Genomic DNA, 25329 nt, shown 5'->3' with positions numbered 1-25329 from the left:
GCCAAAGCAGTGATGAAAAAGAAACAAAGGAAAACAAGAGCTGTTCCTCATTATGATGAGAACTGTCAGAGTGATTTTATGCCTTGGAATGCCGCCAGAAGGCTTTCAGCAGGTATATTTCTACCCCAATTGGCTTCAGCTGTGGCATTGAGACAATTAGATCGAGTTGGATGTTGGCTGAGCAAGCAAGCTAATGCCGCATCCTCCGCAATCAGTGATATGTTGACCGATGTTGATAGTATTAGACATGCTACTCTTCAAAACAGAGCAGCCATTGATTTTCTTTTACTGGCACAAGGACATGGTTGTGAGGAATTTGAAGGATTGTGTTGTATGAATTTGTCTGATCATTCTGAATCCATTGACAAAAGCATTCAAAAATTAAAGGATCTGACAGCCCAAATTAAAGAAGATGGATGTTCCTGGTTGGATGATTTGATTCAAAATTGGAGTTTTGCACCTTGGCTAAGGCAACTTTGCAAGATAGGTCTTTACATATTAGGTGTTCTAATCCTGATATTGATAGTGGCACCTTGTATACTCTGTTGTCTTCGGCGAATGATGAAAAAAAGAGTCCGAGAAGTTTTTGTCATTCAAGCAGGAGAATTAGGAAGTAGAAGCACAGAGAGTGTACGAAATCTCACGAAAGCAGTAGATGAGGGTATTGACATGAAGGAAGGTTTTGAATTAAGGCCTTGGAATCGACCAGAGTTTTTTGAACGATGCCTTGTGACTGTTGCCAAACGTGATTCATATCTCTCTTTCAGGGATTGGGTCTTCACAGCATTAAGTTGCTGTGCCGTAATATAGCAATGCTTCAGTTTAGTGAAAATAGGTCTTCAGCAGATAATAAGCAGAAATTTTGCAATAGAGCTATGAAACGCAAATAGCAAGCGACAAGAAAATGAAAGCTTCTGGGTCAAACAGAGAGGGGGAAATGTTGGAATCCATAAGGTTAGAGGATTTTTAAGAAATGGTTACAAAGAAGTATGTCGGCCTTAGACTGGAGTTTTGTTAGCATTGCAGAAAAGTTTCCCATGCAAGCAGAAAAATTATTCCATGCAAGCAGAAAAGTTTCCCAAGCAATAGACGTGACAAATAACAATAGGCTTCTGTAGAATTGGCTTTAGGATGGCAACAAGGTTATTTAATGTATATCTTTAGAAGGCTAGCATGAATAGAACTCTGTTCTTTGTCTCTTATCAACTAGTCTTTGTTTTAGCTACGATTACCTATGTTTTATAAGATTGGATAGAATGCTTGTCAAGATGTGTTTTCTGTGTCTGATTGGCTGAATTCTAGTCTGAGATGATTTTATGTATTGATGTATGAGCCCTGTTGAAGGAGACATTTTTTGGTGTGGTTCAGTGAGCTGTCATGTCTCCATTTTGTATTTTGAGACTGATGTGCTGGAAATAAAAGCAAATATCTCTTCACTGCTCTGGTTACCATGTTATCCATATTTGGATATTCTGCCGCGGCCTAGTGGGTTCCTTTTCTAAGGCGTGGGTTCCTGACACCATTGGCCTTATACCTGTCCCGTCCCCCGCATATTGGTGCCCCGTGTAAGGACGTAGAAGAGAAGAAAAAAAAAGAAAAATCGTGGAAGTACCAGCTGCGGAGACCCAAGTGTTAACAAGGAGGACACTGTATCATCTCTCCCACCGAAGCCAAGAAAATTGTAAGTAACTTATCTCAGGAGAGCGCTTGGGTGACGTTGGGAGGAAAAATAGAGAAAAAGAAAATTATTACAAGAACACAAAAATGGGAACGAATTTATCAAAAGTTGAATGGGATGTTTTTCATCAATTAGAGACAATGTTACAAGAAAAAGGTCACTCTGAAATTTCAAAAACTGAGCTTAAAAACTTACTTATCTGGGTTAAAGCGAATACGCAAGATTTAAATCTGCAGTCTGCTTTTACTTTTCAATTTTGGGATCAGATAAACTGGAGAATCTATAATCTAGTCTCTCTCAAAAAAGATGAAAGCTTAAGAGAACTTATGCCGGTTTGTAGAGCGCTGTTGGAGCGCTGTTTTAAACAAACGGATAATAATAAGATCAACTTGGACTCAGAAAACAAAGCTTCTGGTTCTGTCTCATTAAATTCCAGTAAACCGGAGACTGTGTGTATATCGGAGAATGTTACAAGTGTTGTTGCAAATGCTGAAAGTATTGCTTTGAACTCTGTTGAACAAAATCTTTCTTCTCTCTCTCTGGGAAAAAATGAGACTCTTTTGGACTTTTCTTTGCGTTGTTCTGTTAATGTAAAAATATGTGACTCTTGTAAGGGGGATGGAACAAAGTGTGTAAAAGATGGAAATGAAGAAGTGACTGTACTTCCTAAAATTGTTTGTGCAGGGACACTGAAACCTGAATTGGATTCTGTTGGGCCTGGGGTGGAGGCTGAGGTGGCTGCTTCCACTCGGGAAATTGTGGTTCCGGGGAACTCTTTTTCACTTAAGCAAAAACATGGTTGTTCTGGTGTTTGTCAATCTATAGATACAGAGAAAGAAAAATTGGCTTTAAGGGTGGAGTCCTTTGAAAGGAAGAGATGGAAGAAACTCGCGACTGTGTTGTTGCTGAAATTCAAAAAGCTGGACTTGAAATCTCTGCAACGAAATTTCAACAAGTTTCACCTTAGAAGTACCTGGGATGGAAGATGACTGAGACGACAAGAAGACCACAGAAAATTCAGATCCGAACCAGAGTCAACAACCTACAAGAGTTACAACAACTTCTAGGAGAAATCAACAGGGTCAGACCGATGCTGGGAATCACCAATGATGAACTGAGTCCGCTCTTCCATTTGCTGAGAGGAAGTTGCGACATCACTTCGCCAAGAACTTTAACCCCTGAAGCTCGTGCTGCTCTCGACAAAGTCACAGAAGCTCTTCAAAAAAGACAAGCTCATCGCTGCGTTCCTGAAAATCCTTTCTTTCTTGCAATCTTAGGAGAGAAGATGCAGCTTTGTGGTCTCATTTTCCAGTGGGATGCCACAGAACAAGATCCTTTGTTAATAATGGAATGGGTTTTGCCTCCCTACAGGTTTTCAAAGACCATTTGCTCAGTTTTAGAAATGATTGCATACATTATAATTAAGGCTAGAACCAGATTGTTAACTTTGGCAGGTCAGGAATGTTCAGTTATCTATTTGCCATTGAAAAATGATTATTTCAATTGGGCAATGCAAAATTCTGATGATTTACAATAGGCATTCTTAGGTTTTCCAGGAGTTTGTTCCATACACTATCCAGCTCACAAACTACTGCAAGCAAAATTGAGTTTCAGAGAAAAACCTAAATGAAGTGAAGAACCTTTACATGCTGTGACTCTCTTCACTGATGGCTCTGGTAAAAGCCACAAGTCCGTTGTGACTTGGTTTAATCAAAAGACTGATGTTTGGGAATCTGATATTCAAACAGTAGAGGGATCCCCTCAAATTGTTGAGCTTGCTGCAGTAGTTTGAGCTTTTCAGCTGTTTCCTCAGCCTTTTAATTTGGTCACAGATTCTGCTTATGTTGCTAATGTAGTCAGGAGAATGGAAGGTTCCATTTTAAAGGATGTTAGTAATGAAACTTTACATCGTTGGCTTTCATGTCTTTTTATAACTTTGCAATATAGAACTAATCCATATTTTGTTTCTCACATTAGGGCGCATTCTTCACTTCCTGGATTTTTAGTGGAAGGAAATGCAAGAGCGGACAAGCTGACAATGGTCATTTCTAACACCTTGCCAAATATTTTTGAACAAGCAAAATTGAGTCATGCCTTTTTCCACCAAAATGCACAAACACTCATGCAAATGTTCCAAATCACTAAAAGTCAAGCTAAAGCTATCATTCGTACTTGCCCTGACTGTCAATTGGTACAACCTCCTGTTTCTACAGGAGCAATCAACGCCCGAGGCTTACAAAGCCTACAGTTGTGGCAAACAGATGTTACTAAATAGCCTTCTTTTGGTAAATTTAAAAATATTCATGTTTCCATAGACACGGTCTCTGGTGCAGTTTTTGCTTCCCTTCACCCAGGTGAAACTGGCAGCCATGCCTGTCATCATTTCCTGCAAGCTTTTGCTTCATTGGGTATACCCCAAGAAGTAAAAACTGGCAATTGTCCCGCATACATATCTCAAAAATTGGCCACATTTTTAAATGAATGGGGTGTTCAACACATTTTTGGTATTCCCCACTCTCCCACAAGGCAAGCAATCATTGAAAGAACACATCAAACCTTAAAACGCATATTAGATCAACAGAGAGGGGGAACGGAAATCACCCCACAGATGAGACTGAGTAAGGCTTTGTATGGTTTTAATTTTCTAAATAGTTCAAGTACAGAACCAGATCCACCAATCTTTAGACACTTTTCAAATAGCACACAGGCAAAACTGAAAGAACATCCTCCTCTTCTAATTAGAAACCCTGACTCTGGACAGATGGAAGGTCCGTTTCAATTAATAACGTGGGGCAAAGGGTATGCTTCTATTTCCACAGGTTCTGGAAGAATTAAGTGGGTTCCTGCCAAAAACGTCAAACCGTATCGCACTTCAGAACCTGTTGTCGAGCCTAGAACCGAGGAAGCAAGTACGCAGACGTGGACCGAATGGAAGGATCCCGGGTCTCGCCTGACGCCTCTTGTGCCTGACGTTCTTTGTGCATCGGTGGAACCCATGAACTATGATTTTGTGCCAATGTTAGTTATGAGTATACGAATTGAATGCTGAATGTTTGTTTTACAAAGCTAATTTTTGGCTGAAAATTTAGGTTATTGTTTTTGTTTAGAAAGAATTCTGCCAAAACTTAGTTCTTGAAAGAGATGGGGCAGAATCAAATGGTATACTTGTTTTGCTTGATGTTAATTGTTTTTTGTCGTGCAGATTTGCCTGTGGATCAACCGAAAACGAATGTTTGGGTGACCTTAGCCAAGGCTTCTGGATCGGATACTATATGTCTGTCTAATTTGGAACCAGAAAAGCCTTTCTCAACCTGTTTGGTTGGTGTGCCAGTGAAAGAGTTTCCTTTGGTCAGAAAAGAATCCAATGGTAAACCAGGTGGAATTGACAATGGAAACAGTCCTTCCTTCAATTGGAACATTTGTTCGAAAAAACTTCTCAGGGCAGCAAATATTTCAAACAGTTGGGATGTGTTTCTGGAGACGGACCAATATCCACGGCAATTGCCAAAAGGGTATTGGATCATTTGCGGAGAGAGAGGTTGGCAAGGCATTCCAGCCCACCTTGAAGGTGGCCCTTGCAGCATTGGTATGCTTACCATAATTGCCCCCACTGCCAAAGCAGTGATGAAAAAGAAACAAAGGAAAACAAGAGCTGTTCCTCATTATGATGAGAACTGTCAGAGTGATTTTATGCCTTGGAATGCCGCCAGAAGGCTTTCAGCAGGTATATTTCTACCCCAATTGGCTTCAGCTGTGGCATTGAGACAATTAGATCGAGTTGGATGTTGGCTGAGCAAGCAAGCTAATGCCGCATCCTCCGCAATCAGTGATATGTTGACCGATGTTGATAGTATTAGACATGCTACTCTTCAAAACAGAGCAGCCATTGATTTTCTTTTACTGGCACAAGGACATGGTTGTGAGGAATTTGAAGGATTGTGTTGTATGAATTTGTCTGATCATTCTGAATCCATTGACAAAAGCATTCAAAAATTAAAGGATCTGACAGCCCAAATTAAAGAAGATGGATGTTCCTGGTTGGATGATTTGATTCAAAATTGGAGTTTTGCACCTTGGCTAAGGCAACTTTGCAAGATAGGTCTTTACATATTAGGTGTTCTAATCCTGATATTGATAGTGGCACCTTGTATACTCTGTTGTCTTCGGCGAATGATGAAAAAAAGAGTCCGAGAAGTTTTTGTCATTCAAGCAGGAGAATTAGGAAGTAGAAGCACAGAGAGTGTACGAAATCTCACGAAAGCAGTAGATGAGGGTATTGACATGAAGGAAGGTTTTGAATTAAGGCCTTGGAATCGACCAGAGTTTTTTGAACGATGCCTTGTGACTGTTGCCAAACGTGATTCATATCTCTCTTTCAGGGATTGGGTCTTCACAGCATTAAGTTGCTGTGCCGTAATATAGCAATGCTTCAGTTTAGTGAAAATAGGTCTTCAGCAGATAATAAGCAGAAATTTTGCAATAGAGCTATGAAACGCAAATAGCAAGCGACAAGAAAATGAAAGCTTCTGGGTCAAACAGAGAGGGGGAAAGGTTGGAATCCATAAGGTTAGAGGATTTTTAAGAAATGGTTACAAAGAAGTATGTCGGCCTTAGACTGGAGTTTTGTTAGCATTGCAGAAAAGTTTCCCATGCAAGCAGAAAAAGTATTCCATGCAAGCAGAAAAGTTTCCCAAGCAATAGACGTGACAAATAACAATAGGCTTCTGTAGAATTGGCTTTAGGATGGCAACAAGGTTATTTAATGTATATCTTTAGAAGGCTAGCATGAATAGAACTCTGTTCTTTGTCTCTTATCAACTAGTCTTTGTTTTAGCTACGATTACCTATGTTTTATAAGATTGGATAGAATGCTTGTCAAGATGTGTTTTCTGTGTCTGATTGGCTGAATTCTAGTCTGAGATGATTTTATGTATTGATGTATGAGCCCTGTTGAAGGAGACATTTTTTGGTGTGGTTCAGTGAGCTGTCATGTCTCCATTTTGTATTTTGAGACTGATGTGCTGGAAATAAAAGCAAATATCTCTTCACTGCTCTGGTTACCATGTTATCCATATTTGGATATTCTGCCGCGGCCTAGTGGGTTCCTTTTCTAAGGCGTGGGTTCCTGACACCATTGGCCTTATACCTGTCCCGTCCCCCGCATATTGGTGCCCCGTGTAAGGACGTAGAAGAGAAGAAAAAAAAAGAAAAATCGTGGAAGTACCAGCTGCGGAGACCCAAGTGTTAACAAGGAGGACACTGTATCATCTCTCCCACCGAAGCCAAGAAAATTGTAAGTAACTTATCTCAGGAGAGCGCTTGGGTGACGTTGGGAGGAAAAATAGAGAAAAAGAAAATTATTACAAGAACACAAAAATGGGAACGAATTTATCAAAAGTTGAATGGGATGTTTTTCATCAATTAGAGACAATGTTACAAGAAAAAGGTCACTCTGAAATTTCAAAAACTGAGCTTAAAAACTTACTTATCTGGGTTAAAGCGAATACGCAAGATTTAAATCTGCAGTCTGCTTTTACTTTTCAATTTTGGGATCAGATAAACTGGAGAATCTATAATCTAGTCTCTCTCAAAAAAGATGAAAGCTTAAGAGAACTTATGCTGGTTTGTAGAGCGCTGTTGGAGCGCTGTTTTAAACAAACGGATAATAATAAGATCAACTTGGACTCAGAAAGCAAAGCTTCTGGTTCTGTCTCATTAAATTCCAGTAAACCGGAGACTGTGTGTGTATCGGAGAATGTTACAAGTGTTGTTGCAAATGCTGAAAGTATTGCTTTGAACTCTGTTGAACAAAATCTTTCTTCTCTCTCTCTGGGAAAAAATGAGACTCTTTTGGACTTTTCTTTGCGTTGTTCTGTTAATGTAAAAATATGTGACTCTTGTAAGGGGGATGGAACAAAGTGTGTAAAAGATGGAAATGAAGAAGTGACTGTACTTCCTAAAATGGTTTGTGCAGGGACACTGAAACCTGAATTGGATTCTGTTGGGCCTGGGGTGGAGGCTGAGGTGGCTGCTTCCACTCGGGAAATTGTGGTTCCGGGGAACTCTTTTTCACTTAAGCAAAAACATGGTTGTTCTGGTGTTTGTCAATCTATAGATACAGAGAAAGAAAAATTGGCTTTAAGGGTGGAGTCCTTTGAAAGGAAGAGATGGAAGAAACTCGCGACTGTGTTGTTGCTGAAATTCAAAAAGCTGGACTTGAAATCTCTGCAACGAAATTTCAACAAGTTTCACCTTAGAAGTACCTGGGATGGAAGATGACTGAGACGACAAGAAGACCACAGAAAATTCAGATCCGAACCAGAGTCAACAACCTACAAGAGTTACAACAACTTCTAGGAGAAATCAACAGGGTCAGACCGATGCTGGGAATCACCAATGATGAACTGAGTCCGCTCTTCCATTTGCTGAGAGGAAGTTGCGACATCACTTCGCCAAGAACTTTAACCCCTGAAGCTCGTGCTGCTCTCGACAAAGTCACAGAAGCTCTTCAAAAAAGACAAGCTCATCGCTGCGTTCCTGAAAATCCTTTCTTTCTTGCAATCTTAGGAGAGAAGATGCAGCTTTGTGGTCTCATTTTCCAGTGGGATGCCACAGAACAAGATCCTTTGTTAATAATGGAATGGGTTTTGCCTCCCTACAGGTTTTCAAAGACCATTTGCTCAGTTTTAGAAATGATTGCATACATTATAATTAAGGCTAGAACCAGATTGTTAACTTTGGCAGGTCAGGAATGTTCAGTTATCTATTTGCCATTGAAAAATGATTATTTCAATTGGGCAATGCAAAATTCTGATGATTTACAATAGGCATTCTTAGGTTTTCCAGGAGTTTGTTCCATACACTATCCAGCTCACAAACTACTGCAAGCAAAATTGAGTTTCAGAGAAAAACCTAAATGAAGTGAAGAACCTTTACATGCTGTGACTCTCTTCACTGATGGCTCTGGTAAAAGCCACAAGTCTGTTGTGACTTGGTTTAATCAAAAGACTGATGTTTGGGAATCTGATATTCAAACAGTAGAGGGATCCCCTCAAATTGTTGAGCTTGCTGCAGTAGTTTGAGCTTTTCAGCTGTTTCCTCAGCCTTTTAATTTGGTCACAGATTCTGCTTATGTTGCTAATGTAGTCAGGAGAATGGAAGGTTCCATTTTAAAGGATGTTAGTAATGAAACTTTACATCGTTGGCTTTCATGTCTTTTTATAACTTTGCAATATAGAACTAATCCATATTTTGTTTCTCACATTAGGGCGCATTCTTCACTTCCTGGATTTTTAGTGGAAGGAAATGCAAGAGCGGACAAGCTGACAATGGTCATTTCTAACACCTTGCCAAATATTTTTGAACAAGCAAAATTGAGTCATGCCTTTTTCCACCAAAATGCACAAACACTCATGCAAATGTTCCAAATCACTAAAAGTCAAGCTAAAGCTATCATTCGTACTTGCCCTGACTGTCAATTGGTACAACCTCCTGTTTCTACAGGAGCAATCAACGCCCGAGGCTTACAAAGCCTACAGTTGTGGCAAACAGATGTTACTAAATAGCCTTCTTTTGGTAAATTTAAAAATATTCATGTTTCCATAGACACGGTCTCTGGTGCAGTTTTTGCTTCCCTTCACCCAGGTGAAACTGGCAGCCATGCCTGTCATCATTTCCTGCAAGCTTTTGCTTCATTGGGTATACCCCAAGAAGTAAAAACTGGCAATTGTCCCGCATACATATCTCAAAAATTGGCCACATTTTTAAATGAATGGGGTGTTCAACACATTTTTGGTATTCCCCACTCTCCCACAAGGCAAGCAATCATTGAAAGAACACATCAAACCTTAAAACGCATATTAGATCAACAGAGAGGGGGAACGGAAATCACCCCACAGATGAGACTGAGTAAGGCTTTGTATGGTTTTAATTTTCTAAATAGTTCAAGTACAGAACCAGATCCACCAATCTTTAGACACTTTTCAAATAGCACACAGGCAAAACTGAAAGAACATCCTCCTCTTCTAATTAGAAACCCTGACTCTGGACAGATGGAAGGTCCGTTTCAATTAATAACGTGGGGCAAAGGGTATGCTTCTATTTCCACAGGTTCTGGAAGAATTAAGTGGGTTCCTGCCAAAAACGTCAAACCGTATCGCACTTCAGAACCTGTTGTCGAGCCTAGAACCGAGGAAGCAAGTACGCAGACGTGGACCGAATGGAAGGATCCCGGGTCTCGCCTGACGCCTCTTGTGCCTGACGTTCTTTGTGCATCGGTGGAACCCATGAACTATGATTTTGTGCCAATGTTAGTTATGAGTATACGAATTGAATGCTGAATGTTTGTTTTACAAAGCTAATTTTTGGCTGAAAATTTAGGTTATTGTTTTTGTTTAGAAAGAATTCTGCCAAAACTTAGTTCTTGAAAGAGATGGGGCAGAATCAAATGGTATACTTGTTTTGCTTGATGTTAATTGTTTTTTGTCGTGCAGATTTGCCTGTGGATCAACCGAAAACGAATGTTTGGGTGACCTTAGCCAAGGCTTCTGGATCGGATACTATATGTCTGTCTAATTTGGAACCAGAAAAGCCTTTCTCAACCTGTTTGGTTGGTGTGCCAGTGAAAGAGTTTCCTTTGGTCAGAAAAGAATCCAATGGTAAACCAGGTGGAATTGACAATGGAAACAGTCCTTCCTTCAATTGGAACATTTGTTCGAAAAAACTTCTCAGGGCAGCAAATATTTCAAACAGTTGGGATGTGTTTCTGGAGACGGACCAATATCCACGGCAATTGCCAAAAGGGTATTGGATCATTTGCGGAGAGAGAGGTTGGCAAGGCATTCCAGCCCACCTTGAAGGTGGCCCTTGCAGCATTGGTATGCTTACCATAATTGCCCCCACTGCCAAAGCAGTGATGAAAAAGAAACAAAGGAAAACAAGAGCTGTTCCTCATTATGATGAGAACTGTCAGAGTGATTTTATGCCTTGGAATGCCGCCAGAAGGCTTTCAGCAGGTATATTTCTACCCCAATTGGCTTCAGCTGTGGCATTGAGACAATTAGATCGAGTTGGATGTTGGCTGAGCAAGCAAGCTAATGCCGCATCCTCCGCAATCAGTGATATGTTGACCGATGTTGATAGTATTAGACATGCTACTCTTCAAAACAGAGCAGCCATTGATTTTCTTTTACTGGCACAAGGACATGGTTGTGAGGAATTTGAAGGATTGTGTTGTATGAATTTGTCTGATCATTCTGAATCCATTGACAAAAGCATTCAAAAATTAAAGGATCTGACAGCCCAAATTAAAGAAGATGGATGTTCCTGGTTGGATGATTTGATTCAAAATTGGAGTTTTGCACCTTGGCTAAGGCAACTTTGCAAGATAGGTCTTTACATATTAGGTGTTCTAATCCTGATATTGATAGTGGCACCTTGTATACTCTGTTGTCTTCGGCGAATGATGAAAAAAAGAGTCCGAGAAGTTTTTGTCATTCAAGCAGGAGAATTAGGAAGTAGAAGCACAGAGAGTGTACGAAATCTCACGAAAGCAGTAGATGAGGGTATTGACATGAAGGAAGGTTTTGAATTAAGGCCTTGGAATCGACCAGAGTTTTTTGAACGATGCCTTGTGACTGTTGCCAAACGTGATTCATATCTCTCTTTCAGGGATTGGGTCTTCACAGCATTAAGTTGCTGTGCCGTAATATAGCAATGCTTCAGTTTAGTGAAAATAGGTCTTCAGCAGATAATAAGCATAAATTTTGCAATAGAGCTATGAAACGCAAATAGCAAGCGACAAGAAAATGAAAGCTTCTGGGTCAAACAGAGAGGGGGAAAGGTTGGAATCCATAAGGTTAGAGGATTTTTAAGAAATGGTTACAAAGAAGTATGTCGGCCTTAGACTGGAGTTTTGTTAGCATTGCAGAAAAGTTTCCCATGCAAGCAGAAAAAGTATTCCATGCAAGCAGAAAAGTTTCCCAAGCAATAGACGTGACAAATAACAATAGGCTTCTGTAGAATTGGCTTTAGGATGGCAACAAGGTTATTTAATGTATATCTTTAGAAGGCTAGCATGAATAGAACTCTGTTCTTTGTCTCTTATCAACTAGTCTTTGTTTTAGCTACGATTACCTATGTTTTATAAGATTGGATAGAATGCTTGTCAAGATGTGTTTTCTGTGTCTGATTGGCTGAATTCTAGTCTGAGATGATTTTATGTATTGATGTATGAGCCCTGTTGAAGGAGACATTTTTTGGTGTGGTTCAGTGAGCTGTCATGTCTCCATTTTGTATTTTGAGACTGATGTGCTGGAAATAAAAGCAAATATCTCTTCACTGCTCTGGTTACCATGTTATCCATATTTGGATATTCTGCCGCGGCCTAGTGGGTTCCTTTTCTAAGGCGTGGGTTCCTGACACCATTGGCCTTATACCTGTCCCGTCCCCCGCATATTGGTGCCCCGTGTAAGGACGTAGAAGAGAAGAAAAAAAAAGAAAAATCGTGGAAGTACCAGCTGCGGAGACCCAAGTGTTAACAAGGAGGACACTGTATCATCTCTCCCACCGAAGCCAAGAAAATTGTAAGTAACTTATCTCAGGAGAGCGCTTGGGTGACGTTGGGAGGAAAAATAGAGAAAAAGAAAATTATTACAAGAACACAAAAATGGGAACGAATTTATCAAAAGTTGAATGGGATGTTTTTCATCAATTAGAGACAATGTTACAAGAAAAAGGTCACTCTGAAATTTCAAAAACTGAGCTTAAAAACTTACTTATCTGGGTTAAAGCGAATACGCAAGATTTAAATCTGCAGTCTGCTTTTACTTTTCAATTTTGGGATCAGATAAACTGGAGAATCTATAATCTAGTCTCTCTCAAAAAAGATGAAAGCTTAAGAGAACTTATGCCGGTTTGTAGAGCGCTGTTGGAGCGCTGTTTTAAACAAACGGATAATAATAAGATCAACTTGGACTCAGAAAGCAAAGCTTCTGGTTCTGTCTCATTAAATTCCAGTAAACCGGAGACTGTGTGTGTATCGGAGAATGTTACAAGTGTTGTTGCAAATGCTGAAAGTATTGCTTTGAACTCTGTTGAACAAAATCTTTCTTCTCTCTCTCTGGGAAAAAATGAGACTCTTTTGGACTTTTCTTTGCGTTGTTCTGTTAATGTAAAAATATGTGACTCTTGTAAGGGGGATGGAACAAAGTGTGTAAAAGATGGAAATGAAGAAGTGACTGTACTTCCTAAAATTGTTTGTGCAGGGACACTGAAACCTGAATTGGATTCTGTTGGGCCTGGGGTGGAGGCTGAGGTGGCTGCTTCCACTCGGGAAATTGTGGTTCCGGGGAACTCTTTTTCACTTAAGCAAAAACATGGTTGTTCTGGTGTTTGTCAATCTATAGATACAGAGAAAGAAAAATTGGCTTTAAGGGTGGAGTCCTTTGAAAGGAAGAGATGGAAGAAACTCGCGACTGTGTTGTTGCTGAAATTCAAAAAGCTGGACTTGAAATCTCTGCAACGAAATTTCAACAAGTTTCACCTTAGAAGTACCTGGGATGGAAGATGACTGAGATGACAAGAAGACCACAGAAAATTCAGATCCGAACCAGAGTCAACAACCTACAAGAGTTACAACAACTTCTAGGAGAAATCAACAGGGTCAGACCGATGCTGGGAATCACCAATGATGAACTGAGTCCGCTCTTCCATTTGCTGAGAGGAAGTTGCGACATCACTTCGCCAAGAACTTTAACCCCTGAAGCTCGTGCTGCTCTCGACAAAGTCACAGAAGCTCTTCAAAAAAGACAAGCTCATCGCTGCGTTCCTGAAAATCCTTTCTTTCTTGCAATCTTAGGAGAGAAGATGCAGCTTTGTGGTCTCATTTTCCAGTGGGATGCCACAGAACAAGATCCTTTGTTAATAATGGAATGGGTTTTGCCTCCCTACAGGTTTTCAAAGACCATTTGCTCAGTTTTAGAAATGATTGCATACATTATAATTAAGGCTAGAACCAGATTGTTAACTTTGGCAGGTCAGGAATGTTCAGTTATCTATTTGCCATTGAAAAATGATTATTTCAATTGGGCAATGCAAAATTCTGATGATTTACAATAGGCATTCTTAGGTTTTCCAGGAGTTTGTTCCATACACTATCCAGCTCACAAACTACTGCAAGCAAAATTGAGTTTCAGAGAAAAACCTAAATGAAGTGAAGAACCTTTACATGCTGTGACTCTCTTCACTGATGGCTCTGGTAAAAGCCACAAGTCCGTTGTGACTTGGTTTAATCAAAAGACTGATGTTTGGGAATCTGATATTCAAACAGTAGAGGGATCCCCTCAAATTGTTGAGCTTGCTGCAGTAGTTTGAGCTTTTCAGCTGTTTCCTCAGCCTTTTAATTTGGTCACAGATTCTGCTTATGTTGCTAATGTAGTCAGGAGAATGGAAGGTTCCATTTTAAAGGATGTTAGTAATGAAACTTTACATCGTTGGCTTTCATGTCTTTTTATAACTTTGCAATATAGAACTAATCCATATTTTGTTTCTCACATTAGGGCGCATTCTTCACTTCCTGGATTTTTAGTGGAAGGAAATGCAAGAGCGGACAAGCTGACAATGGTCATTTCTAACACCTTGCCAAATATTTTTGAACAAGCAAAATTGAGTCATGCCTTTTTCCACCAAAATGCACAAACACTCATGCAAATGTTCCAAATCACTAAAAGTCAAGCTAAAGCTATCATTCGTACTTGCCCTGACTGTCAATTGGTACAACCTCCTGTTTCTACAGGAGCAATCAACGCCCGAGGCTTACAAAGCCTACAGTTGTGGCAAACAGATGTTACTAAATAGCCTTCTTTTGGTAAATTTAAAAATATTCATGTTTCCATAGACACGGTCTCTGGTGCAGTTTTTGCTTCCCTTCACCCAGGTGAAACTGGCAGCCATGCCTGTCATCATTTCCTGCAAGCTTTTGCTTCATTGGGTATACCCCAAGAAGTAAAAACTGGCAATTGTCCCGCATACATATCTCAAAAATTGGCCACATTTTTAAATGAATGGGGTGTTCAACACATTTTTGGTATTCCCCACTCTCCCACAAGGCAAGCAATCATTGAAAGAACACATCAAACCTTAAAACGCATATTAGATCAACAGAGAGGGGGAACGGAAATCACCCCACAGATGAGACTGAGTAAGGCTTTGTATGGTTTTAATTTTCTAAATAGTTCAAGTACAGAACCAGATCCACCAATCTTTAGACACTTTTCAAATAGCACACAGGCAAAACTGAAAGAACATCCTCCTCTTCTAATTAGAAACCCTGACTCTGGACAGATGGAAGGTCCGTTTCAATTAATAACGTGGGGCAAAGGGTATGCTTCTATTTCCACAGGTGCTGGAAGAATTAAGTGGGTTCCTGCCAAAAACGTCAAACCGTATCGCACTTCAGAACCTGTTGTCGAGCCTAGAACCGAGGAAGCAAGTACGCAGACGTGGACCGAATGGAAGGATCCCGGGTCTCGCCTGACGCCTCTTGTGCCTGACGTTCTTTGTGCATCGGTGGAACCCATGAACTATGATTTTGTGCCAATGTTAGTTATGAGTATACGAATTGAATGCTGAATGTTTGTTTTACAAAGCTAATTTTTGGCTGAAAATTTAGGTTATTGTTTTTGTTTAGAAAGAATTCTGCCAAAACTTAGTTCTTGAAAGAGATGGGGCAGAATCAAATGGTATACTTGTTTTGCTTGATGTTAATTGTTTTTTGTCGTGCAGATTTGCCTGTGGATCAACCGAAAACGAATGTTTGGGTGACCTTAGCCAAGGCTTCTGGATCGGATACTATATGTCTGTCTAATTTGGAACCAGAAAAGCCTTTCTCAACCTGTTTGGTTGGTGTGCCAGTGAAAGAGTTTCCTTTGGTCAGAAAAGAATCCAATGGTAAACCAGGTGGAATTGACAATGGAAACAGTCCTTCCTTCAATTGGAACATTTGTTCGAAAAAACTTCTCAGGGCAGCAAATATTTCAAACAGTTGGGATGTGTTTCTGGAGACGGACCAATATCCACGGCAATTGCCAAAAGGGTATTGGATCATTTGCGGAGAGAGAGGTTGGCAAGGCATTCCAGCCCACCTTGAAGGTGGCCCTTGCAGCATTGGTATGCTTACCATAATTGCCCCCACTGCCAAAGCAGTGATGAAAAAGAAACAAAGGAAAACAAGAGCTGTTCCTCATTATGATGAGAACTGTCAGAGTGATTTTATGCCTTGGAATGCCGCCAGAAGGCTTTCAGCAGGTATATTTCTACCCCAATTGGCTTCAGCTGTGGCATTGAGACAATTAGATCGAGTTGGATGTTGGCTGAGCAAGCAAGCTAATGCCGCATCCTCCGCAATCAGTGATATGTTGACCGATGTTGATAGTATTAGACATGCTACTCTTCAAAACAGAGCAGCCATTGATTTTCTTTTACTGGCACAAGGACATGGTTGTGAGGAATTTGAAGGATTGTGTTGTATGAATTTGTCTGATCATTCTGAATCCATTGACAAAAGCATTCAAAAATTAAAGGATCTGACAGCCCAAATTAAAGAAGATGGATGTTCCTGGTTGGATGATTTGATTCAAAATTGGAGTTTTGCACCTTGGCTAAGGCAACTTTGCAAGATAGGTCTTTACATATTAGGTGTTCTAATCCTGATATTGATAGTGGCACCTTGTATACTCTGTTGTCTTCGGCGAATGATGAAAAAAAGAGTCCGAGAAGTTTTTGTCATTCAAGCAGGAGAATTAGGAAGTAGAAGCACAGAGAGTGTACGAAATCTCACGAAAGCAGTAGATGAGGGTATTGACATGAAGGAAGGTTTTGAATTAAGGCCTTGGAATCGACCAGAGTTTTTTGAACGATGCCTTGTGACTGTTGCCAAACGTGATTCATATCTCTCTTTCAGGGATTGGGTCTTCACAGCATTAAGTTGCTGTGCCGTAATATAGCAATGCTTCAGTTTAGTGAAAATAGGTCTTCAGCAGATAATAAGCATAAATTTTGCAATAGAGCTATGAAACGCAAATAGCAAGCGACAAGAAAATGAAAGCTTCTGGGTCAAACAGAGAGGGGGAAAGGTTGGAATCCATAAGGTTAGAGGATTTTTAAGAAATGGTTACAAAGAAGTATGTCGGCCTTAGACTGGAGTTTTGTTAGCATTGCAGAAAAGTTTCCCATGCAAGCAGAAAAAGTATTCCATGCAAGCAGAAAAGTTTCCCAAGCAATAGACGTGACAAATAACAATAGGCTTCTGTAGAATTGGCTTTAGGATGGCAACAAGGTTATTTAATGTATATCTTTAGAAGGCTAGCATGAATAGAACTCTGTTCTTTGTCTCTTATCAACTAGTCTTTGTTTTAGCTACGATTACCTATGTTTTATAAGATTGGATAGAATGCTTGTCAAGATGTGTTTTCTGTGTCTGATTGGCTGAATTCTAGTCTGAGATGATTTTATGTATTGATGTATGAGCCCTGTTGAAGGAGACATTTTTTGGTGTGGTTCAGTGAGCTGTCATGTCTCCATTTTGTATTTTGAGACTGATGTGCTGGAAATAAAAGCAAATATCTCTTCACTGCTCTGGTTACCATGTTATCCATATTTGGATATTCTGCCGCGGCCTAGTGGGTTCCTTTTCTAAGGCGTGGGTTCCTGACACCATTGGCCTTATACCTGTCCCGTCCCCCGCATATTGGTGCCCCGTGTAAGGACGTAGAAGAGAAGAAAAAAAAAGAAAAATCGTGGAAGTACCAGCTGCGGAGACCCAAGTGTTAACAAGGAGGACACTGTATCATCTCTCCCACCGAAGCCAAGAAAATTGTAAGTAACTTATCTCAGGAGAGCGCTTGGGTGACGTTGGGAGGAAAAATAGAGAAAAAGAAAATTATTACAAGAACACAAAAATGGGAACGAATTTATCAAAAGTTGAATGGGATGTTTTTCATCAATTAGAGACAATGTTACAAGAAAAAGGTCACTCTGAAATTTCAAAAACTGAGCTTAAAAACTTACTTATCTGGGTTAAAGCGAATACGCAAGATTTAAATCTGCAGTCTGCTTTTACTTTTCAATTTTGGGATCAGATAAACTGGAGAATCTATAATCTAGTCTCTCTCAAAAAAGATGAAAGCTTAAGAGAACTTATGCCGGTTTGTAGAGCGCTGTTGGAGCGCTGTTTTAAACAAACGGATAATAATAAGATCAACTTGGACTCAGAAAGCAAAGCTTCTGGTTCTGTCTCATTAAATTCCAGTAAACCGGAGACTGTGTGTGTATCGGAGAATGTTACAAGTGTTGTTGCAAATGCTGAAAGTATTGCTTTGAACTCTGTTGAACAAAATCTTTCTTCTCTCTCTCTGGGAAAAAATGAGACTCTTTTGGACTTTTCTTTGCGTTGTTCTGTTAATGTAAAAATATGTGACTCTTGTAAGGGGGATGGAACAAAGTGTGTAAAAGATGGAAATGAAGAAGTGACTGTACTTCCTAAAATTGTTTGTGCAGGGACACTGAAACCTGAATTGGATTCTGTTGGGCCTGGGGTGGAGGCTGAGGTGGCTGCTTCCACTCGGGAAATTGTGGTTCCGGGGAACTCTTTTTCACTTAAGCAAAAACATGGTTGTTCTGGTGTTTGTCAATCTATAGATACAGAGAAAGAAAAATTGGCTTTAAGGGTGGAGTCCTTTGAAAGGAAGAGATGGAAGAAACTCGCGACTGTGTTGTTGCTGAAATTCAAAAAGCTGGACTTGAAATCTCTGCAACGAAATTTCAACAAGTTTCACCTTAGAAGTACCTGGGATGGAAGATGACTGAGATGACAAGAAGACCACAGAAAATTCAGATCCGAACCAGAGTCAACAACCTACAAGAGTTACAACAACTTCTAGGAGAAATCAACAGGGTCAGACCGATGCTGGGAATCACCAATGATGAACTGAGTCCGCTCTTCCATTTGCTGAGAGGAAGTTGCGACATCACTTCGCCAAGAACTTTAACCCCTGAAGCTCGTGCTGCTCTCGACAAAGTCACAGAAGCTCTTCAAAAAAGACAAGCTCATCGCTGCGTTCCTGAAAATCCTTTCTTTCTTGCAATCTTAGGAGAGAAGATGCAGCTTTGTGGTCTCATTTTCCAGTGGGATGCCACAGAACAAGATCCTTTGTTAATAATGGAATGGGTTTTGCCTCCCTACAGGTTTTCAAAGACCATTTGCTCAGTTTTAGAAATGATTGCATACATTATAATTAAGGCTAGAACCAGATTGTTAACTTTGGCAGGTCAGGAATGTTCAGTTATCTATTTGCCATTGAAAAATGATTATTTCAATTGGGCAATGCAAAATTCTGATGATTTACAATAGGCATTCTTAGGTTTTCCAGGAGTTTGTTCCATACACTATCCAGCTCACAAACTACTGCAAGCAAAATTGAGTTTCAGAGAAAAACCTAAATGAAGTGAAGAACCTTTACATGCTGTGACTCTCTTCACTGATGGCTCTGGTAAAAGCCACAAGTCCGTTGTGACTTGGTTTAATCAAAAGACTGATGTTTGGGAATCTGATATTCAAACAGTAGAGGGATCCCCTCAAATTGTTGAGCTTGCTGCAGTAGTTTGAGCTTTTCAGCTGTTTCCTCAGCCTTTTAATTTGGTCACAGATTCTGCTTATGTTGCTAATGTAGTCAGGAGAATGGAAGGTTCCATTTTAAAGGATGTTAGTAATGAAACTTTACATCGTTGGCTTTCATGTCTTTTTATAACTTTGCAATATAGAACTAATCCATATTTTGTTTCTCACATTAGGGCGCATTCTTCACTTCCTGGATTTTTAGTGGAAGGAAATGCAAGAGCGGACAAGCTGACAATGGTCATTTCTAACACCTTGCCAAATATTTTTGAACAAGCAAAATTGAGTCATGCCTTTTTCCACCAAAATGCACAAACACTCATGCAAATGTTCCAAATCACTAAAAGTCAAGCTAAAGCTATCATTCGTACTTGCCCTGACTGTCAATTGGTACAACCTCCTGTTTCTACAGGAGCAATCAACGCCCGAGGCTTACAAAGCCTACAGTTGTGGCAAACAGATGTTACTAAATAGCCTTCTTTTGGTAAATTTAAAAATATTCATGTTTCCATAGACACGGTCTCTGGTGCAGTTTTTGCTTCCCTTCACCCAGGTGAAACTGGCAGCCATGCCTGTCATCATTTCCTGCAAGCTTTTGCTTCATTGGGTATACCCCAAGAAGTAAAAACTGGCAATTGTCCCGCATACATATCTCAAAAATTGGCCACATTTTTAAATGAATGGGGTGTTCAACACATTTTTGGTATTCCCCACTCTCCCACAAGGCAAGCAATCATTGAAAGAACACATCAAACCTTAAAACGCATATTAGATCAACAGAGAGGGGGAACGGAAATCACCCCACAGATGAGACTGAGTAAGGCTTTGTATGGTTTTAATTTTCTAAATAGTTCAAGTACAGAACCAGATCCACCAATCTTTAGACACTTTTCAAATAGCACACAGGCAAAACTGAAAGAACATCCTCCTCTTCTAATTAGAAACCCTGACTCTGGACAGATGGAAGGTCCGTTTCAATTAATAACGTGGGGCAAAGGGTATGCTTCTATTTCCACAGGTGCTGGAAGAATTAAGTGGGTTCCTGCCAAAAACGTCAAACCGTATCGCACTTCAGAACCTGTTGTCGAGCCTAGAACCGAGGAAGCAAGTACGCAGACGTGGACCGAATGGAAGGATCCCGGGTCTCGCCTGACGCCTTTTGTGCCTGACGTTCTTTGTGCATCGGTGGAACCCATGAACTATGATTTTGTGCCAATGTTAGTTATGAGTATACGAATTGAATGCTGAATGTTTGTTTTACAAAGCTAATTTTTGGCTGAAAATTTAGGTTATTGTTTTTGTTTAGAAAGAATTCTGCCAAAACTTAGTTCTTGAAAGAGATGGGGCAGAATCAAATGGTATACTTGTTTTGCTTGATGTTAATTGTTTTTTGTCGTGCAGATTTGCCTGTGGATCAACCGAAAACGAATGTTTGGGTGACCTTAGCCAAGGCTTCTGGATCGGATACTATATGTCTGTCTAATTTGGAACCAGAAAAGCCTTTCTCAACCTGTTTGGTTGGTGTGCCAGTGAAAGAGTTTCCTTTGGTCAGAAAAGAATCCAATGGTAAACCAGGTGGAATTGACAATGGAAACAGTCCTTCCTTCAATTGGAACATTTGTTCGAAAAAACTTCTCAGGGCAGCAAATATTTCAAACAGTTGGGATGTGTTTCTGGAGACGGACCAATATCCACGGCAATTGCCAAAAGGGATCATTTGCGGAGAGAGAGGTTGGCAAGGCATTCCAGCCCACCTTGAAGGTGGCCCTTGCAGCATTGGTATGCTTACCATAATTGCCCCCACTGCCAAAGCAGTGATGAAAAAGAAACAAAGGAAAACAAGAGCTGTTCCTCATTATGATGAGAACTGTCAGAGTGATTTTATGCCTTGGAATGCCGCCAGAAGGCTTTCAGCAGGTATATTTCTACCCCAATTGGCTTCAGCTGTGGCATTGAGACAATTAGATCGAGTTGGATGTTGGCTGAGCAAGCAAGCTAATGCCGCATCCTCCGCAATCAGTGATATGTTGACCGATGTTGATAGTATTAGACATGCTACTCTTCAAAACAGAGCAGCCATTGATTTTCTTTTACTGGCACAAGGACATGGTTGTGAGGAATTTGAAGGATTGTGTTGTATGAATTTGTCTGATCATTCTGAATCCATTGACAAAAGCATTCAAAAATTAAAGGATCTGACAGCCCAAATTAAAGAAGATGGATGTTCCTGGTTGGATGATTTGTTTCAAAATTGGAGTTTTGCACCTTGGCTAAGGCAACTTTGCAAGATAGGTCTTTACATATTAGGTGTTCTAATCCTGATATTGATAGTGGCACCTTGTATACTCTGTTGTCTTCGGCGAATGATGAAAAAAAGAGTCCGAGAAGTTTTTGTCATTCAAGCAGGAGAATTAGGAAGTAGAAGCACAGAGAGTGTACGAAATCTCACGAAAGCAGTAGATGAGGGTATTGACATGAAGGAAGGTTTTGAATTAAGGCCTTGGAATCGACCAGAGTTTTTTGAACGATGCCTTGTGACTGTTGCCAAACGTGATTCATATCTCTCTTTCAGGGATTGGGTCTTCACAGCATTAAGTTGCTGTGCCGTAATATAGCAATGCTTCAGTTTAGTGAAAATAGGTCTTCAGCAGATAATAAGCAGAAATTTTGCAATAGAGCTATAAAACGCAAATAGCAAGCGACAAGAAAATGAAAGCTTCTGGGTCAAACAGAGAGGGGGAAAGGTTGGAATCCATAAGGTTAGAGGATTTTTAAGAAATGGTTACAAAGAAGTATGTCGGCCTTAGACTGGAGTTTTGTTAGCATTGCAGAAAAGTTTCCCATGCAAGCAGAAAAAGTATTCCATGCAAGCAGAAAAGTTTCCCAAGCAATAGACGTGACAAATAACAATAGGCTTCTGTAGAATTGGCTTTAGGATGGCAACAAGGTTATTTAATGTATATCTTTAGAAGGCTAGCATGAATAGAACTCTGTTCTTTGTCTCTTATCAACTAGTCTTTGTTTTAGCTACGATTACCTATGTTTTATAAGATTGGATAGAATGCTTGTCAAGATGTGTTTTCTGTGTCTGATTGGCTGAATTCTAGTCTGAGATGATTTTATGTATTGATGTATGAGCCCTGTTGAAGGAGACATTTTTTGGTGTGGTTCAGTGAGCTGTCATGTCTCCATTTTGTATTTTGAGACTGATGTGCTGGAAATAAAAGCAAATATCTCTTCACTGCTCTGGTTACCATGTTATCCATATTTGGATATTCTGCCGCGGCCTAGTGGGTTCCTTTTCTAAGGCGTGGGTTCCTGACACCATTGGCCTTATACCTGTCCCGTCCCCCGCATATTGGTGCCCCGTGTAAGGACGTAGAAGAGAAGAAAAAAAAAGAAAAATCGTGGAAGTACCAGCTGCGGAGACCCAAGTGTTAACAAGGAGGACACTGTATCATCTCTCCCACCGAAGCCAAGAAAATTGTAAGTAACTTATCTCAGGAGAGCGCTTGGGTGACGTTGGGAGGAAAAATAGAGAAAAAGAAAATTATTACAAGAACACAAAAATGGGAACGAATTTATCAAAAGTTGAATGGGATGTTTTTCATCAATTAGAGACAATGTTACAAGAAAAAGGTCACTCTGAAATTTCAAAAACTGAGCTTAAAAACTTACTTATCTGGGTTAAAGCGAATACGCAAGATTTAAATCTGCAGTCTGCTTTTACTTTTCAATTTTGGGATCAGATAAACTGGAGAATCTATAATCTAGTCTCTCTCAAAAAAGATGAAAGCTTAAGAGAACTTATGCCGGTTTGTAGAGCGCTGTTGGAGCGCTGTTTTAAACAAACGGATAATAATAAGATCAACTTGGACTCAGAAAGCAAAGCTTCTGGTTCTGTCTCATTAAATTCCAGTAAACCGGAGACTGTGTGTGTATCGGAGAATGTTACAAGTGTTGTTGCAAATGCTGAAAGTATTGCTTTGAACTCTGTTGAACAAAATCTTTCTTCTCTCTCTCTGGGAAAAAATGAGACTCTTTTGGACTTTTCTTTGCGTTGTTCTGTTAATGTAAAAATATGTGACTCTTGTAAGGGGGATGGAACAAAGTGTGTAAAAGATGGAAATGAAGAAGTGACTGTACTTCCTAAAATGGTTTGTGCAGGGACACTGAAACCTGAATTGGATTCTGTTGGGCCTGGGGTGGAGGCTGAGGTGGCTGCTTCCACTCGGGAAATTGTGGTTCCGGGGAACTCTTTTTCACTTAAGCAAAAACATGGTTGTTCTGGTGTTTGTCAATCTATAGATACAGAGAAAGAAAAATTGGCTTTAAGGGTGGAGTCCTTTGAAAGGAAGAGATGGAAGAAACTCGCGACTGTGTTGTTGCTGAAATTCAAAAAGCTGGACTTGAAATCTCTGCAACGAAATTTCAACAAGTTTCACCTTAGAAGTACCTGGGATGGAAGATGACTGAGACGACAAGAAGACCACAGAAAATTCAGATCCGAACCAGAGTCAACAACCTACAAGAGTTACAACAACTTCTAGGAGAAATCAACAGGGTCAGACCGATGCTGGGAATCACCAATGATGAACTGAGTCCGCTCTTCCATTTGCTGAGAGGAAGTTGCGACATCACTGCGCCAAGAACTTTAACCCCTGAAGCTCGTGCTGCTCTCGACAAAGTCACAGAAGCTCTTCAAAAAAGACAAGCTCATCGCTGCGTTCCTGAAAATCCTTTCTTTCTTGCAATCTTAGGAGAGAAGATGCAGCTTTGTGGTCTCATTTTCCAGTGGGATGCCACAGAACAAGATCCTTTGTTAATAATGGAATGGGTTTTGCCTCCCTACAGGTTTTCAAAGACCATTTGCTCAGTTTTAGAAATGATTGCATACATTATAATTAAGGCTAGAACCAGATTGTTAACTTTGGCAGGTCAGGAATGTTCAGTTATCTATTTGCCATTGAAAAATGATTATTTCAATTGGGCAATGCAAAATTCTGATGATTTACAATAGGCATTCTTAGGTTTTCCAGGAGTTTGTTCCATACACTATCTAGCTCACAAACTACTGCAAGCAAAATTGAGTTTCAGAGAAAAACCTAAATGAAGTGAAGAACCTTTACATGCTGTGACTCTCTTCACTGATGGCTCTGGTAAAAGCCACAAGTCCGTTGTGACTTGGTTTAATCAAAAGACTGATGTTTGGGAATCTGATATTCAAACAGTAGAGGGATCCCCTCAAATTGTTGAGCTTGCTGCAGTAGTTTGAGCTTTTCAGCTGTTTCCTCAGCCTTTTAATTTGGTCACAGATTCTGCTTATGTTGCTAATGTAGTCAGGAGAATGGAAGGTTCCATTTTAAAGGATGTTAGTAATGAAACTTTACATCGTTGGCTTTCATGTCTTTTTATAACTTTGCAATATAGAACTAATCCATATTTTGTTTCTCACATTAGGGCGCATTCTTCACTTCCTGGATTTTTAGTGGAAGGAAATGCAAGAGCGGACAAGCTGACAATGGTCATTTCTAACACCTTGCCAAATATTTTTGAACAAGCAAAATTGAGTCATGCCTTTTTCCACCAAAATGCACAAACACTCATGCAAATGTTCCAAATCACTAAAAGTCAAGCTAAAGCTATCATTCGTACTTGCCCTGACTGTCAATTGGTACAACCTCCTGTTTCTACAGGAGCAATCAACGCCCGAGGCTTACAAAGCCTACAGTTGTGGCAAACAGATGTTACTAAATAGCCTTCTTTTGGTAAATTTAAAAATATTCATGTTTCCATAGACACGGTCTCTGGTGCAGTTTTTGCTTCCCTTCACCCAGGTGAAACTGGCAGCCATGCCTGTCATCATTTCCTGCAAGCTTTTGCTTCATTGGGTATACCCCAAGAAGTAAAAACTGGCAATTGTCCCGCATACATATCTCAAAAATTGGCCACATTTTTAAATGAATGGGGTGTTCAACAC

The sequence above is a fragment of the Melospiza georgiana genome, chromosome 1 (genome assembly GCF_028018845.1).
Source record: "Melospiza georgiana isolate bMelGeo1 chromosome 1, bMelGeo1.pri, whole genome shotgun sequence".
NCBI lineage: Eukaryota > Metazoa > Chordata > Aves > Passeriformes > Passerellidae > Melospiza > Melospiza georgiana.
This window is presented reverse-complemented; position numbering follows the sequence as displayed.